This window comes from Osmerus eperlanus, chromosome 15 (assembly GCF_963692335.1).
Source record: "Osmerus eperlanus chromosome 15, fOsmEpe2.1, whole genome shotgun sequence".
Lineage (NCBI taxonomy): Eukaryota > Metazoa > Chordata > Actinopteri > Osmeriformes > Osmeridae > Osmerus > Osmerus eperlanus.
In genome coordinates, this window is record NC_085032.1 from 15,127,127 (window position 1) to 15,145,548 (window position 18,422).

The 18,422-nt window shown below is 47.8% G+C and overlaps 1 long non-coding RNA gene across 1 annotated transcript in view; it reads right to left on the reverse strand.

The window, feature by feature from the left end:
• Positions 1-17,079, reverse strand: part of LOC134034783 (uncharacterized) — an 89,640-nt gene extending 72,561 nt beyond the window's left edge. Inside the window, exon 1 of the long non-coding RNA XR_009932273.1 lies at positions 17,007-17,079. This is a non-coding gene — a long non-coding RNA (uncharacterized LOC134034783). The remainder of the gene's footprint in view (positions 1-17,006) is intronic.
• Between the last annotated feature and the right edge of the window lie 1,343 nt (positions 17,080-18,422).

Below are 18,422 nucleotides of genomic sequence, written 5' to 3' on the forward strand. Positions count from 1 at the left end.
AGGCACACAGACAGACAGGCACACAGACAGACAGGCACACAGACAGACAGACACACAGACAGACAGGCACACAGACAGACAGGCACACAGACAGACAGGCACACAGACAGACAGGCACACAGACAGACAGGCACACAGATAGACAGGCAGACAAATAGACAGGACCAGAGGCAGACAGACAGAGAGACAGAAACACACACAGACAAACAGGTGTTATTTCTAGCATCCACAGATCTGTGAGTCTGGAAAGCTCTCGCCACATGAAACCTCTCTGATTATCTGACAACTTGCTTTTTAGTTCTTTCTTTAAACTGTGACTGTTAAAACATAATTACTTTGAGCTCATTCAAAGTATTTAATGACAGACCAATCCAAACGGCTGCTTTCAAAATCACTTTGTGAATCAGTAACCTCGACCGCAAACTAGATGTGATGCAATTGAATGTGTTGGTAGCTTGCCAGAGAAGTCCAGTGGACTCAAAATGTGATGGGGTTTCTAGAAATGTGTTCAAGAGAGGGATTTGAACCCTGCTGTTGTGCCAAGGGGTTGCCGTCTGAACGCTTGGAGACACAGTGGAATTCGGTCCAACCAGGGAGGAGGAAGGGGGGTGGGGGTGGGGGGCGACACAGGACTTACTCTGGGGTCACTGCCTCTGAGGGTCATCACACTGGGCCCCCACGCCCCCATTCCATCTGCTGCACATGCCACGAGCAATAGTCCTCCTTGTACGCACACTTATACACATAGAGAGATAGAGGGAGAGAGAGGGAAAGAGAAAGAGAGCACACAGAGAACACACAGAGAGAGAGAGACAGAGAGACAAATACTGAGAGAGAGAGAGAGAGAGAGAGACAGAGAGGGACAGAGAGGGACAGAGAGGGACAGAGAGAGAACAGAGAGGGACAGAGAGGGACAGAGAGGGACAGAGAGGGACAGAGAGAGACAGAGAGAGACAGAGAGGGACAGAGAGGGACAGAGAGGGACAGAGAGAGATGTCACCCAAACACCAACATAAAAAGGTCTCTGCAGAGTCATGATGCTGGCACATGCCTTGGTTAGCATGTGACATACACTTGAACCTCCTCCCCTGACATGCATCTCCATGATCTTGTCAAATCTGTCTCTGGCGATGATGCCACCAGCTGGCTGTCTGGTCATTCGGCCTGCTACAGCCTAAAGTACTGCGTGCAGTGGTGAGGGGGGTGGCGAGGGAGGGGAGTGGGGGGGAAGGGGGTGGTTGGGTATCAGCCGCCTCCCGATGTGATGACAAGTTCCCCAGGCCTCCTTCACAGTTGGAGGCCAATGGGCTCCAGACATCAGAGGCGCACGGTGCCCCCCCCCCCCCCCCCCCCCCCGACAAAAAAAATACACTGATGTACAGTTTGGTCTCACTGCTCTCCAGCCAGCCAGCCCCTCCCACAACCTGCCCTCCTTCCCTCTTTCCTCTCGCTCTGCCTCTTTCACTCCACCTCTCCCCGTTCCTCTCCCTTTCTCCCCTCACCACTTCTTCCTCAAAACCTTTCTTCCTCCCCTTGTTCAAATCCTTCATCGTTCAGACAAACGTCATTTTTTCTTAGTAAGGCAAGGCATTTTCGTGCCTGAGTGTTTCCAAATACAATACTTGTTTTCTTGTATGCCAGCCATGCGAAGCACCACTCTTAGAGGTCTTAGAGCAGTTTAAGTGTCGATCGCCTGATTAAATGGATTTGATAGGGCACACGTCTTAAATCCTCCCGAGTGCTTTATGTAAAAAGGCATTTCAGTACTTTTCTACAATGTTACAAGACAGAGCCTCACGTCTTGGCCAAGTGAAATCCTTTAATCAAGGTAGTGAGTGGCTGTGTGAGACCCCGGCCCTACCCAGAACAAGTCACTTCGTCCCTGTGAAGGACTCTAAATCGGGGGTTAGCAGACACACAAGGACCCATGGGCTCCTTGAGAAGAGCCTGTAAAAACCATGACTGATTTACATCCCTAATGACCGGGCTTCCTCTGAGCCCAGCACTGTCCCTCAGTAGAGGGAGGGAGGGAGCGCTGAGAGGAGGCGTGGTTAGAGAGAGGTTGAGAGGGAGAGAGGGTAGGAGGAGGAGGAGGGAAGGGGGGGGGGCAGGGCAAAAGGGCAATGCAAGGCTCTCCCAATCAGCACTGTGTAAACAGCCTTTTCCTGGAGTGGACAGGCTGTGTGGGAGAGGGAATGGAGGCATGGGGAGGGAGAGAAAGAGGGAGCAGAGTCCTCCACGGGCCACTGGGGCTGTCAGCAGAGCAGATAACTGATGGCAGGAATTCAACATTTGTTCTTCAAGTGGGGGAGTGAGAGCAGGAGTGAGACAGAAGGGATGGATGGGAATGTGAAGGAGTAGAGGATGGGGCAGTGGGGAGGAGGGGGGAGATGGGGAAGGGGGGGGGAGGGGGGGAGGGGGGGGGGTTCAACAAGTAGGAGCAGGGGCCGCCAATTAACATCTACTTGATGCGTTCATGCAGTCTTGCCTCCTTGAAACCTCCAGATGCAGCTCTCTCGCCAGCCAGGCAGGCAGACAGGCAGCCAGGCAGACAGCCAGGCAGGCAGGCAGGCAGGCAGGCAGGCAGGCAGACAGGCAGACAGCCAGGCAGACAGCCAGGCAGGCAGGCAGAAGACATCACTGATTATGTGATGACGTTGGACTCAAAGTTTCTTCTGTTGCAGAAGAGGGACAGCTTTCGGGGTGTCTGACTGATTGTCACACGCATGTGATTGTTTCATGGTCACCCGTGCAGTTTTGGTTTCGTCATAATCTGTCACCCCCCTCTGGTCGGTCTACCACTGTGTCTTGGATGGTGTGGAAGACTGACAGACATTTCAATCAATAAGCTGGTAAAAATCAGGATTTGTGTTTCCTTTGTGGCTCTGCGGGAGTCCTGTCACTCCGAGAAGTCGCCAAAAACAGACACCAGGCCAGCTTCACTACTCTTTTCAAGAATTCAAAGTTGGGACAGAGGATTGGCTAGTCTGCTCTGAGATCAGTGGGATTGAGAGGTGGTGCTTCCAGGCTTCACTCACCAAATGGGTCCCGTGTTCCCTCACTCTGGGCCTCCCTCCCCACCACCCGTGGCCCAGGCCTTTGAGGCCTGCTGAGGTGTAAACAAATCCAATATACGCTGCATTGTTCGGGCCCCCTGGAAGGCCGAATGAAGTTCCTCCAGAGGTACAAATCACTGGAGGTCATGGTACGCTCGCCCTCCTCAGAGTGAGCTCGGTTCAACAGCCTCCCTTCAGTGATTCAAGTTTATTTACACAAGTTGGTAAGAGATTCATTAGATGGCTTGTTCCTGGAGAGATCTAAACGGAGTCTGGTTAGTGTTCATTTACATTTAGTCATTTAGCAGACGCTCTTATCCAGAGCGACTTACAGTAAGTACAGGGACATTCCCCCGAGGCAAGTAGGGTGAAGTGCCTTGCCCAAGGACACAACGTCAGTTGGCATGACCGGGAATCGAACTGGCAACCTTTGGATTACTAGCCCAATTCCCTCACCAGAGGCCACCAGGCTGAATGGCATAGTTCCACACGGCACACATTTTGGAAGACTTTAAGCTCTTAAATCGTAGAAGGTGTTGACTGTGGCTGTCCGGACGGGATGTGTGTCCTCAATTCTCCATCTCGTTTATCACATGGTGTCAACAGAGGTTAGGAGTTATGTCCCCTGGCGTGTGTGTGTGTGTGTGTGTGTGTGTGTGTGTGTGTGTGTGTGTGTGTGTGTGTGTGTGTGTGTGTGTGTGTGTGTGTGGGGGGGGGGGGGGGGGGGGGGGGGGGGGGGGGTTAGACAACTCCTCATTGTTAGTCAGTTCCGGTACTTGGAGAGTTACATTTCAAACTTGGGTTGTGCTGCTGTTTCGCTAGGCTGTTGGGAGGGTCACTGTTAACTGAATGCTGGTTTTTGAAGCTAGAAAGTGTAATTCGATGTCAAACTCATGTGAAGTAGTCTTTCCTGTGAAGTGACTCAGTTGTCATGACAATTGCAAGCCTCACGTACCTCTCACATGACGGGCAGGTAGTTATGGTTACGACAGTCAATAAGAAAGTTTCAGTATCATTGAAAGTTTGAAATGGCTCCATTGAGGAAAATAATGTTACATAAGTGACATACTGTGACTGTCCACAATGGAGCCATTGTACATTTTCAACAATACTGGAACTATTTTTATGCTCTGTAGACTTTGACAGCAAATTACATATTTGACACTGTTAAAGCTTTATGAGCAAGTGAAAGTGTATTGTAGGCATGCTCTATTTAGAGTATATTGTGCATTACACATGGAACAAGACTAAAAACAGATATAGATGATTAAGTCAGTAGTCAATAGGTGTGTTATGATAGCCTATAACACACATCAATCTTTCAGATCTTCAGATTCAGAGTGACACTTTTAATAAGAAAGTTATTGAAGCACAGTGAAATGTGCACTGCAATGCTGTTTGACTTGTTAGCATTAATCCAGTTTGAAGTCAAGACTTAAAGGATTAAGCAGACCAAGCTATCTGATGGAAAAAATCGGTTACAGATATGTATATATTTGTGTATATTTCCAACCGGTTACTGCACATGATCCATTCTCGACCAATGCACTTGTAGTCCTGGACAGATTTACATATTGCATAAACTTCTGTAGGTTATGAGGAAGTAGTTATCTTATCTTGCAGTCTGGTGACCCCATTTAAGTAATGGTACGATAGGATAGTCCACACAGCAGGCTTTGAGTCTTGAGGCTAGGTGGCTAACTAGATAGCTCCCTTGAACATTCACCGCTCCACCCTATCCAAGTTTTACATCTTCAGAACGTGTTTATGAGGTCTTCCTTCTGCTGCCAGTCACTGTCTGGGGGATTGTCATTTGATGTAGCTACAGATAAAGGATAAATCATGTACAACTTGTAGGCTTGTGTGTATCTGTTGGAAGGATACAGCCTGTTGAACAATAAAGGAGCAATCTCCTTTAGAATGTGACAATAAGGGTCTCCACGCACGGAACAGCAACATTCATTAACAATGGAGAAACGTCAAAATCCTGATCTAGGCTCCTAGCGTCCTCTTTGGCTGTCACATGCCATGTCAAGTTTCGATGTGCCAATTAAACTGAGTAGACATGCAGATTTTTGATATGTTCTCTCGATCCCGTGTGCTGGGTTGCTATGTGCACCCAGCACACACAGTTCTTACGTGTCAGGTTTGGATTATTTGAAGGTTTTTGACCAGTTTTCTCAAAGAAGCACATATCCGTGGAGATTTTACATTATCTACAAGATGATAAGTATAGGTTTAATTTTCTGACCATCGCAGACAGCTTGCTAAGTGATTTGTATGTAAATGTATCTGTTGCCATGCATTACGTTTGTTCAGGATTCCTTAAAACAACAGTAATATCACCAGGTTGATCGTGAAGATTGCTGTTGCTGATTTATGAGCTGAATCAGGATTCACTCGGATTGAACTTTAATGAAGATTAAACATTTAACAAATCTCATTCAGGATATCTTTTGATGGTTACCTGCATTAAATAAAGAGTCCAGTTGCGAAAAAAATCTAAAAGTATGCTGTGTAGAAACATGTTGGTCTCGTAGACCCAGTGAATATTTTATGCTGCCTTTCAGTATTCCTGATGCTGAACCTCTTCAATCATGATGTTTCGTCCATTTTGTATTATATTTTCATACGTAGTACTGTTAATCCAAAAATATTTTAGTAGCCTGTAGTGTCAATATATTAATAAAATATCACTAAATTCATTACATTTTGCATATAGTATGGCCAAGTTTCACCCAGAATATCAAAATTCCTTAAGAATTTCAACATAGTATATAGTGCATCAAAAAAAAAAAATGTTTTAAAAGTGGAATGCAGTTGAATTCACTGACGGTGAAATTTGTATTACAAAACATCAGCAATTATTTACTTTATTGGGTTATCCAGAAGGAGAAAAGTGAGAATGTACTTATAACTTACTGTATAGGGTATTGTGATGAAAATATATTTAAAAAATGTAGCCTAAATCAATACATTGCACTAACAGAACACATTCTGCATTAATACCACAGCCAGCTCTTCTAAACACAGCCACAGAATTCAGCTGTGGTCAGGGGTTTTTCCTCTGAAGTTTTGACTACAGTAGCTCATAAGTTTTCCAGTGAACCTTGCATCTGATGGGTGAGACACACTCCTCAATAATGCAGGAGCTGTGTTACCCCTGGGTCTCCCCTCCACCATCCACCCCCTACACCCCTCCACCCCCTCCGTGCACGGTGAGACTCAGCGCTACCTCTCCAAAGTGAGAAAGGGCTTATTGATTTGTGGACAGAAAACACAGCTTCTCATCATAACCAGAACTAGCAAGGGGGGGGGGGGGAGAGGGTGAGGGAGGGAGAGGGAGAGAGAGAGAGGGAGAGAGAGGGAGAGAGAACAAGATAACGAAAGCTGGCGAGAGGCACCAATGCTTTGTTACTCGTTCAGGTTCAGTGACATCACTCCACATTCCCAGGAGGCCGTGCAAAGGGAGAGGGGGAGGGTGGAGGCGAGAATGCGAGAGAATGAGACAAGGGTGGGGGGAGGGAGGGAGGGTCAGGTCCTTGCTCTGGGAAGCTGATCCCCTGGTCCTAACCTTTCAGGCTCCGTGCCACAGAGGCGGCCCTGCGTCTCCTCTCAGCCTGGGAGGAGGTCCTAATGACTGAGGCACAATGCCTCTAGAAAAGACACCCCTAACCAGATGGTAAATTATCAGCAATTGTTAAAAAACAATGTGGCCCGTTGATGACAGGCGAGCTGGCCGCTGGCAAGAGAAGAAAGGTAGGGATGGTGTAGTGTGTAGCGTGCGTGTAGCGTGTGTGTGTTTGATGTGTGTGTGCGTGTGTGTGATGTGCGTGTGTTTTTAGCTTTTTTTTCTTCTTTTCAACTACTCCTCCACCCACTACTTCTGTGGGGAAGACCAAAGTAATTGTGAGTGGCTTTGATTGGCTGAGCCACACACACACAGACACACAGACACACACACACACACACACATAGTCTCCCTCCCACATACAGTGAGAGGGAAAAAGAGAGGTGATGTTGGAAGTAGAGCTGGGATTCTGCTGTGATGGCAGACCCCTCTTTTGCATGTCCATCGGTCCACACACCACCTCCTTCCAGCTAGCGGTGATAAACTGATGGTGTGTGTCTGATAAAGAGGCCAGGGTGTCAGACATTCTCTTCATTATTGCATCACAGACTGACTATTCCGTTCATGGTCTGTCCTACTTTTACAGTTGATGTGCTTCAAAGTGTTCCAACCATTCCAACAGTTCCAACAGTTCCAATTCCAATGAGATTCCATAAGTCACGGGCCAATAGTCAGGATTCCTTTTCATCAGTACACTACACAGTTAAAGTGAGACGATTCCCCTGTATTTATATGACACAAGACTACATCAAGCCAGTCAGAAAAACCTCTCGAAGCTATTGCAGTGAAGGAGACTATATTGGTGTACAGGGTCAGCCAGGACATTTACCATAAGTATTCAAAGTCAAGTTATTAAAAAGTGATTTATTTGAGAGATTACAACAATTGTTCCATAGCCTTTTGACTTTACAGACATTAAATAAACCAAGTCATAAATATCAACGTCCCTAAGGCCATTCGTCAATATGAGAAGAAAATGGACACGCTTAAGATGGTTAGATGGTTGGATAAAGGCCCGAGGGTGCAATGAGGTAGTGTATTTAGCCGTTTATTTAGGAATAACAGGACTTCGTTCAAACCACACAATAGCGACTGGCCTCAGCTTGGACCCACACAGCCATAACAACCTACGACTTATTTTAGGCCGACCACTGAATGGTTTCCCCAAAACACACACTCCCTGGCCCAGGATTGTGGTATCTACCAGAACCACAATCTATTACTATTAAAGAATAAATCAAATAGGAAAGGAGAATGCCAAGAACAACAGTCTTTCAAAACATTTCTGTACAGTAGAGCCTTCCAGAGTCTGCAGTTTTACATTTTATTTGCATGGACTGTGGAGAAACTAGAGTACTGGACAAGCTGGAGTGACATTTGTTTATCCTGCTTCAACAAATGGATCATTTGAGAGAAGAGAAGTCTTGCCTGGCCTGCTTCTTAACCACGTCAATTTTTTCTCAAATGCATGTTTCTCATACAAAACTACTGATGTCCCAAAAAACATTTTCAGCTGGCAAAGTGCATCTTCTAAATAAACAAAAAAGACCGCTTGTGTGTCTAACCTATGAACTTCCTTACATGTCAGAATCAGAATTCGGTTTATTCGCCATGTATGTTATACAAACACAGAATTTACTGTGGCAGGGAGGTGCAAACACTAAACATATACGAATCTTAAATTAAGTCAATTAAGTAAATGTACTACCTGAGATGCATTATTAGGGTTGTGAACACAGCCTTTTTCGGTTTTGGGATTTTGTTTTGGAATGTGATGCCACCTGACGCAGACTAAACGTCTCAGGTTCACACAAGTCTGCTGCTCATTCCTTCCTGGTTTGTGCTTCATAAGGCAGAACGGCTCGTGAACCTTGCAAATTCCACAAGACGAAGTTCTCTCGCAGGTTCTGCATGGACAGTATGACACGCCATGGAAAGGAAACGTCTGTCCTTTCGTGCCGTCAGCCGAGGACGAATCATCCATGATGAAAACCCACATTCATACAAAAGCCATCTTCCATACGAAGACTGAAGATAGGGACTTTACATAAACACCTGTCCGTGACAGTGCAACATTTCAAAAGACATTTGAACTTCTTTTGAAAGCAGCTTCCATGTCTCATTTTCTCTCTCATATGGTGTTGATTTATGGTCCACGAGTTCATATAAAACTTCACAAGACTGAGATCAGGACAGGGGGGATGACATGGAGGAGGAGGAGGAAGGGGGGGGAGGAGGAGGGGGGGGGGAGGAGGAGTAGGGCCGGACGGTGTGTCTGAATCCTCCACACATGGGGTTTAAGAAGCACAGCTCCGGGGCAGTAGAGAGGATGAAGCAGGTTGGAACACGAAGGGGGAGTTGGTGTCAAGTATGAGGAACCCTCGATATGTACCAGTTGTTCTCTGGTTCCTGCTGTTTGTTCTGTTACTCGGATAGAACTCCCCCTCCCCTCCCTCCGACTGCACAGGATGCTGAACGATGACAGACAACTGTCTTTTAGACAAGTATGTTGGTCTCTCTCTGCATGTCTCTCTCTACCCTTTTCTCAATCTCACTGTTCTCCTTGGACGGAGAATTAACAGACACAGCTTGAAAAGACAGACAGACAGACAGGCAGACAGAACGTTTGAGTATTCTGCACTTTATTAACACTTTTTTTCAAAATTCTCAAGTCATCATTTAGACATCAAACCCGTGATTAAGTTGAGATTCATGACTTCCAGTCCTTTTGTTGTTTAACATAATACCAGGGGTGTGATCAGTTGAAATCATGCCATGCCTGACAGAGGCGTTTAATGTTTTCTCTCTCTCTCTCTTTAACTACGTTGTCGTTTGTCACATTCTTGGCAGGGACGTGGCCAGTGGAACCAACAGGTGAAGGTCTCCATCGTATGCCTGTCTGCAGTGTTGCCAGTCGCCAGATTTGTCGCTAGTCGCCATCTGAGATTTGTTGTCGCTAGGCAAGGTGAAAAGTTGGTCAATCTAGCTAAACAACGTAATTGCTAAATTGGCAACACTGCCTGTCTGGCTTTCCACATCTGTCCCAACACCTCCCTCTCACTAAGCATGGATAAGTCCAAACTTGTATCAAACACAGGTGATCGGTTTCCAGCAACACAGTCCTCTTCTGTCACTTTAAGTGACACGTGTACCGATAAGAAAGTTAATGGTAACCTTCCTCTCTCATCGCCGTCCCTCCTCACACGCCGATTAATCTCAGTTTGGGCGTGACAGACAGACTCACCGTTGAAACCTGTCGGATTCAAGGTTGCTGACTGGAGCTTGGAACTGCAGCAGTGTGTTTGTGTTTTGACGTGTGTGTGTGCGTGCCTCCTATCGCTGTCTGCCAAAGCCACTTCCTTAAACATGTAGATATAATCCTGTCATCGCTGCCGGGGAAGTTATGTAGAGGCCAAAAGGAGAGAAATATATTTGGAATGGTGTAAGAGACAGAGAAGGGAAGAAATAGAGAGATAATATGAAACGACTTACTTTCCAAGGTATAGTCAAACACAAGTAAAAACCAAAGTAGAGATGCGAGAACGCCAGTGAAAGCTGCTTAAAACAGCTAAACATCGAGACAAATTAAATCAGGATTGTTGAAATTGCAGTGCGGTTGCAGATTTAGTCAATTGTGTGCTGGACCACACATTATGTGAAGGAAATGGACGTGTTAGCCATGGTAGGCCTAACCGTGGTTTATGGTAAAATCATCTTGTTCTGGAAAAAACTGAGAGGAAGCACAGAAACAACAGACTGCCTGCGAAGGAAAGAAGATAAAGTTCTTAAAATAAAGAAATCAGTCCTTCCATTCCATCTGTCACCAGAAGCCAGTTTTCTCCTCTCCCCTTCGATTGTCTTGGCAGAGACCCCTAACACCCCATTGACGGGAGGATTTCATGGATGACATGTATTAACCAAATACTGTACAAACAAAAAGCACATCTGGTAATTCTGAAACTGGGGATGGAGGGAGGGAAGCACTGAGGGTTTTTCTGTAAAGGGAAGCCTGCAAGGAGCAGAGGTGCTATTTTATAAGCTGCTCACTGTCAGAGGAGAATGTCCCGGACAACAACCATTTTTTCCTTCTGATGACACAGAGCCTCTGTATTACTTCTACACACACACACACACACTCTCTCACACACACACACTCTCTCTCACACACACACTCAAAACTCAGACTATGAACAGAGATTAGCTCTTTTGTAAATTAAATCGTTTGATGCTCATGTGATGTGAACCTGCCAGAGACCAGCATATACCTGGACTGAGGTCCCTCCTTTTTAACAAAGTGGAAGTATTTGCTCAACCCACCATTTACAAAATAGGCGCCTTCCAAAAGTAACACAGCCTTCCGTTCTACATATCGTCCTGCCACGAAATTCAATCCTTCCCGGAGGTTTGAATAACAATCTTTATTCTCTCCAAGTCTAGAAGTAGCATCTGTCAATATAAAGTATAAATGAGGGGTTTGGTTATACAGCTGACTGGCTGCTAGCCATCTCTCTAAAGTAAAGAGAGGGAGGAAAGATTCTGTGGAGGAAAAGTCTAGAATTTGGTTGTTATACTTCGGTCCAGCCCTGCTTCTATCTATGCTACACACTGCAGCTGCAGAGGAACTAAAGAAAACACAGTTTTGACTGCCAAGGGGTATTCTGCTTTCTGCACACACACATACACACGTGAGCACACACACACTTATACACAAACACATGCCCAGTTCCACCTATACACACAAACAGACCTACCGTCTGCCTCCACTGAAACCTCTGTGAACTAGGGAGGGAGGGAGGGAGGGGTCCTTTTTCCTTTTCGCAGCCCCCTTCTCTTTCTCCTACTCTAATTCTCTAGCTGTTATTATCATCACCATCCCTCATTATCTGTGAGCGCTGGGCCTCCCTCTCTTGACTCGGGGGATGCAACAGCCATGTCTGAACCTGGGGAGTCACGGTGCAAACTGGCAACTAGATCAGCAAACGTTCCTGACGCGCTCCTGGTCAGTCTGCTCATGCAGGTTCCTGGTCAGTCTGCTCATGCAGGCTCCTGGTCAGTCTGCTCATGCAGGCTCCTGGTCAGTCTGCTCATGCAGGCTCCTGGTCAGTCTGCTCATGCAGGCTCCTGGTCAGTCTGCTCATGCAGGTTCCTGGTCAGTCTGCTCATGCAGGCTCCTGGTCAGTCTGCTCATGCAGGCTCCTGGTCAGTCTGCTCATGCAGGCTCCTGGTCAGTCTGCTCATGCAGGCTCCTGGTCAGTCTGCTCATGCAGGCTCCTGGTCAGTCTGCTCATGCAGGTTCCTGGTCAGTCTGCTCATGCAGGTTCCTGGTCAGTCTGCTCATGCAGGTTCCTGGTCAGTCTGCTCATGCAGGCTCCTGGTCAGTCTGCTCATGCAGGCTCCTGGTCAGTCTGCTCATGCAGGCTCAGACAAACATCATTTGAGTCTGAAGACTCATGTTGGGTCATGGGTCTGATGGCTACGGGAGACCTTGGAGTTCCAGTAAAGGAGTTGGAAGATTCGTGAGTCCATTTGTGTGTTTTGTCATGTTGGTGTGGCAGTCTTGTGTGTGTTTTACCTTCTTGATTTAGTCAGTTAGTTGCAACTGTTCCACTTTAGAGCTGTGGGACCAAAAGAGAAAGTTTAACATCCCATTCAAGTTGATGTAGTATCCAGAGTTGGGTCTGTAAATTCATAACAGCTATGGTTTCATACCCCTGCTGAAACAGCTGAACGGGAAAAGGCAACACAGAGTCCATCCACCTCAAAGGATTTGTGTGTGTGTGTGTGTGTGTGTGTGTGCAGAGGGGAAGTGATGAAAAGTCACTAAAGTAAACCCCAGCAGCCTGCATGCTGCCCTTCCCTCTCCTACTGAGCGAAATAAACTGGACAATCCAAAACAAAACACCCCCCCTGTTCCTTCCCTGGATCTACACCTCAACTTTTCCAGCTAACCCCCCCCCTCCCCTCCCCTCCCCCCCACACACCCCCACCTCCCACCACCCCACTCTCCAGTTGATGCTTCCCCCCCCCTACTTTTTCATTCTTTTTTTGTCTTTTTCTTATTTTTTCACATGCTTTTACAGTGAGGTACGCTGAAAGCTTTCTTTGTTGCTACGGTCTAAGGCGTCTGAATAGTCCCCAACAGGCTCCAAGGATTCAGAGCCCCAGAGACGCCGTTGAATAGAATTCTTCCCCTGACTTCTCTCTGGCCGGCCCACAATGAAAGAGACCACTCCTTTTTTTTTTTTTTGTCAAGCTCTCACTAATGGCTAAGACAATATTTGCAGGAATGAGGGGGATTGAATTTGCATTCAAGCCAGTCTCCATTTCTTTTCACATGGCCTGGGCCTGCTCTGTTCAGTTCAACTCTGCAGCAGACTCTGAAAATAAGCATTTTGCCGATTTCCCTTTGATTTTTTTTCACCCCCCCCCCCCTTTTCTTTTTGTTCTATCAAACACCATTGGCTGCCCTGCTCTTGGTTTCTCTAATTCAAAACGGAACAAGGAGAGAGGGGGGTAGAGAGAAACAGGTGTGGGTTTGAAGGGCAGAGCTACGATGGTGCCAGTACAAGTAGAAAGCCTTGATTTTTAAGTAGGGCTTGTTTTCCTAAACACATCAGTTATACTAGTTTATGAAATTAATATGTAGGTCTATTGGACTATTAACAGCAATCTGAACCATATTTCTAGTTCCGCACTAATTGCATGGGAATATTTTCTTCAGGTGTAATATAATTCTCTGTTGTCTCAGTTAACTTTGAAAACAGAAACATGAAAGACTACCTTGCAGTGGTTTAACAGGACTTCCGATTAGCCGAGAAGCTTCTCATAAACTGATATTCTCAAAGCTATTGTTGCAACTTCAAAATCACCTCCCGGCTACAAAAAAATAATTCCATGGTCCTTCTATGATTAAATAAAGTAATTAGCGAAATTGTTTAAAAAGAAAAGTGTTTTCGATTACAAAGAAAAATCAGAGCGACAAAACCCTGAGCTAATGCTGACTGACAGGGGGGGGGTTGATTCAAGTCTCTGTTTTCTCCTCTGGGAGGTTTGAAGTCTATTTAAGCAGGTTCCGCACACAATACTAATTATCCTGGCGCAGTTTTCTCCATTTGATGCTGAAAAATGAAATAGTTCCTAGGGATTGTTGCCATAGAAATTCCCTGAAAATGCCCCGTCGCATCTGTTACGGTCGCTAAATAACTGACTTTTGTTTTTGAGACCTCGAAACTGTAGAAGTTGCAGATTTGGTATTAAAACACGCTCAAGCAGGACGCAATGAGACAGACTAAGGGATCGATTTCACGCTTAAATATGACAATGGGACACACGTACAAACTCCTTTTGGCTTTCCCTTTGAAGGCAGGGTCTGGCTGTGCTATTCATCGGATTCTGTCTCAATATCTAGTTCCTCAAAACAATTCAACTCAATTCATCAATGCGAGATGAGAGTAGAAAAAGAAAACATGTTGGTGTCAGGGATTCCTCATTGTTTTGTCTGAAAACAATATTAGAAGGATTGTCCAACAACAATAGTTACTCTTTGATGGAACTGCACCTGAGCTACCAGGAGAAAGGCAGGCAGGAATACTTCTCATTGATTATCCTGAATGATCTCACCTAGGGAGACACTTTATGCTGTACCTGTACCATCTGAGAGGCAATGACTTTGCTTCTCTTCTTTGTTGATAGAGAACACTTGTGAAATAATGAGCACAATGAGCCCCCCTCTCACAAAGGGGAGAGGGGGGGGAGAGTGGAGGGGAGGAGAGTGGAGGGAGAGGGGGGGGAGTGGAGGAGAGGAGGGGAGGAGGAGAGTGGAGGGAGAGGAGGGGAGAGGGGGGGGGAGTGGAGGGGAGGGGAGGAGGGAGAGGAGGACATTGGAGGGAAGGAGGAGAGGAGGGGGGACGAGGGAGGAGGAGAGTGGAAGGGAGGAGAGGGGAGGGGAGGGGAGGAGGAGAGGGGAGGGGAGGGGAGGGGGGGGAGAGTGGAGGGAGAGGGGGGGAGTGGAGGAGAGGAGGGGGAGTGGAGGAGAGGAGGGGAGGAGGAGAGTGGAGGGAGAGGAGGGGAGAGGAGGGGAGAGGGAGGGGAGAGGGGGGGGGAGTGGAGGGGAGGGGAGGAGGGAGAGGAGGACATTGGAGGGAAGGAGGAGAGGAGGGCGGACGAGGGAGGAGGAGAGTGGAAGGGAGGAGAGGGGAGGGGAGGAGAGGGGAGGGGAGGGGAGGAGGAGAGTGGAAGGGAGGGGAGGAGGGAGAGGAGGAAAGTGGAGGGGAGGAGGAGAGGAGGAGAGGGGAGGAGGAGACTGGAGGGGAGGAGGAGAGTGTCAGGGTGGAGGGGAGGAGGAGAGTGGAGGGGAGGAGGAGGAGGAGAGTGGAGGGGAGGAGGGGAGGGGAGGGGAGGAGGAGAGTGGAGGGGAGGGGAGGAGGAGAGTGGAGGGGAGGAGGAGAGTGGAGGGGAGGGGAGGAGGAGAGTGGAGGGGAGGAGGAGAGGGGAGGGGAGGAGGAGAGTGGAGGGGAGGAGAGTGGAGGGGAGGAGGAGAGGAGAGGGGAGGAGGAGAGTGGAGGGGAGGAGGAGAGTGGAGGGGAGGGGAGGAGGAGGGGAGGAGGAGAATGGAGGGGAGGAGGAGAGGAGAGGGGAGGAGGAGAGTGGAGGGGAGGAGGAGAATGGAGGGGAGGAGGAGAGGAGAGGGGAGGAGGAGAGTGGAGGGGAGGAGGAGAGTGTCAGGGTGGAGGGGAGGAGGAGAGGGGAGGGGAGGAGGGGGAGGAGCAGCTTGCCTTCCCTTCCTCCCCTTCCTTGTCTTGTTGAGAGAGAGAAGGACAGTTGTTAATGAACTGGTAGAGCCCATATTGAATGAGGGTTGCAGGTGCAGTTTTTTATTAGGAACCTGATTGAGGGAGACCAGCTCCACAATGTTTTGCCTCCAGTCATATTGACTCCAGCCAGACCCTGGCAATCAGGGCTCAAATGACTGCAGGGGATGTGCGTGTCTGCCTGCCTGCCTGCCTGCCTGCCTGCCTGCCTGCCTGTCTATCTGTCAGGAAGTCTGCCTGCCTGCCTGCCTGCCTGCCTGCCTGCCTGCCTGCCTGCCTGCCTGCCTGCCTGCCTGCCTGGTGTCTATCTGTCAGGAAGTCTGTCTGTCTATCTGTCAGGAAGTCTGCCTGCCTGCCTGCCTGCCTGCCTGGGTGTCTGCCTGCCTGTCAGGAAGTCTGTCTATCTGTCAGGAAGTCTGTCTGTCTATCTGTCAGGAAGTCTGCCTGCCTGCCTGCCTGCCTGGGTGTCTGCCTGCCTGTCAGGAAGTCTGTCTATCTGTCAGGAAGTCTGTCTGCCTGCCTGCCTGCCTGCCTTCCTTCCTTCCTTCCTTCCTTCCTTCCTGCCTGCCTGTCAGGAAGTCTCCCTGCCTGTCTATCTGTCAGGAAGTCTGTCTCCCTGTCTGCCTGCCTGCCTGCCTGTCAGGAAGTCTCCCTGCCAGCCTGGCTGTACAGTGGACAGTGAGGGAAGGGCTGAACATGTTTAGTTGTCTAGAGGTCCCACATCCATCGAATTTACCAGACGTGGTGCCAGAGAGAATCAGTCTGGCAGCTTGTCTGTCTAAACCACTACTGGAGTCCACCAGCCCACTCTGCAGACAGTATGCATTCTAATGAGTCTATCTAAATGTTTTTTTAAAATATGTATATCTCTAATTGCATCCCAGGATACTGGGAACTAAATAAATCTAAATTGCAAACTTTCATTCCTATTTAAATTTGATGTTATGTTCAGAGTAACTGTACTAATGGTGTTCTTCCCTTTCCAAAAAAAAAGGTTTTTACCCAACAGGATATGTCTTGCTTCTGACATGACAAACTGTCAGATGATTATAATTTAGTGCTATTTCCTCAAAAATAACCTTTCTCCACATTCTTATCCTCCTTTGTGGCGTTTTGCCACAGGAAGGGAGTAGTTAGAGGGGAGAATCACCTGTTCTGCCCTATACTTAATCTGACAGGCTTACTCCCTTAGAGCTGTAAAACTCCACTCCTCAGTATCCGGGCATCAGAACCACACTTATGATAAACACTTAGGTGAAAAGTTAACAGTTTTTTTGGCACAAGACTCTTCCCTTCTGATTGTAAATCTTCTAAAACCAATTGGTCTTAATCTTTCAGTTGAAGGTTCCGTGTTAGTGTGTGCGCACGTGAATGCATGTGTGATTTTACATTTACATTTAGTCATTTAGCAGATGCTCTTATCCAGAGCGACTTACAGTAAGTACAGAGACATTCCCCCCGAGGCAAGTAGGGTGAAGTGCCTTGCCCAAGGACACAACGTCATTTGACACGGCCAGGAATCGAACCAGCGACCTTCTGATTACTAGCCCGATTCTCTAACCGCTCAGCCACCTGACTCCCCCCATTTTGTGCGGGCTTCTGTCTGTGGCCATGTCATTTTGTCTGATGATGAGGTTCCGTTTAAACAGAGGCAAGCAGAGTTCTGACCGCGTAAAAAAAAAAGAAAAAACACAGACGTGAGCGCACGAGGAGGCAGTCCTCCGATAAACCAACATCGCTAACCTAACTCCGGGTGTTTAGAATTGCTAATGGTGCGTTTGCTATTTCAAAGGCCTGTGGCATTTTCTTTACATCATGTTCCAAGCCCTGGGACCGTCCAATCACATCAGTATCCCCACTGGAAGGGAAACACGTGTGTGTGTGTGTGTGTGTGTGTGTGTGTGTGTGTGTGTGTGTGTGTGTGTGTGCGCGTGTATATGTGTACCCTGACTGTTCCTCTCAAGTCGTGTGTTTTGTCAGATTGGATCATCAAAGTGAGGTGATGTCATCTGTGCCAGCCCTCTCTAATTCCAAAATTGTCACAATAATTGTGCAGAATACTTTCATAATAAACTGTGAAAACCATACACCATAACCCTTTAATCCATACCTAGGATCATGGCAAGATTGTGACCGTTTTGGGGATGGTTGCAGATTTTCCATTGAGCAATCATTTGATTTCTCTCTCTCTCTCTCTCTTTCCTCTCTCCTCTCTCTCTCTTTCTCCCCTCTCTCTCTCTCCCCTCTCTCTCTCCTCTCTCTCTCTCTCCTCTCTCTCTCTCTCTCTCTCTCTCCTCTCCTCTCCTCTCCTCTCCTCTCTCTCTCTCTCTCTCTCTTCTCTCCCTCTCCTATATCTCTTTCCTCTCTCTCTCTCTCTCTCTCTCTCTCTCTCTCTCTCTCGCTCTCTCTCTCAGAGTAGGCTATGTCCGTCTCCGGGCCATGTCTGAAAGACGGCCGTGAGGCCAGGCCCTACTGTGTGCATGACTGAGGGGTGGGCAGGGGGGGTCCACGGAGGTCCCTGCCCCTGAGACAAAAGCCCCAGACCAGGGGCATTGTCCTGGGCTTTGTGGCAGTTGACTCGCTGGATTAGCCTCTTCCATGGCCTCTTCCCCCTCACTCCGTCAGCCCTCGCTACTGGCCCTCCCTTCGCCCATGAATACATCAGAATTGTCCAAACCGCCTAATACAACTATCTCATTATGATGTAATTGTGTTAGGTTCGACAGGAGCGGCCTGTGGCGTTCGCGCGGGGAGAAACTGCAGCCCATGGCGCGAGAATGCGCTGGTGTCAAGGCAGGTTACCTTTAAAGACTGCTTTATCAGCCTCCAATTAGACCTAATTGGATTGATAGTCACCCCTTAAATTAGGTCGCCTAATATATGCTCCCGCTGTCACACAACCGTGTACAAATAATGAATAAATAT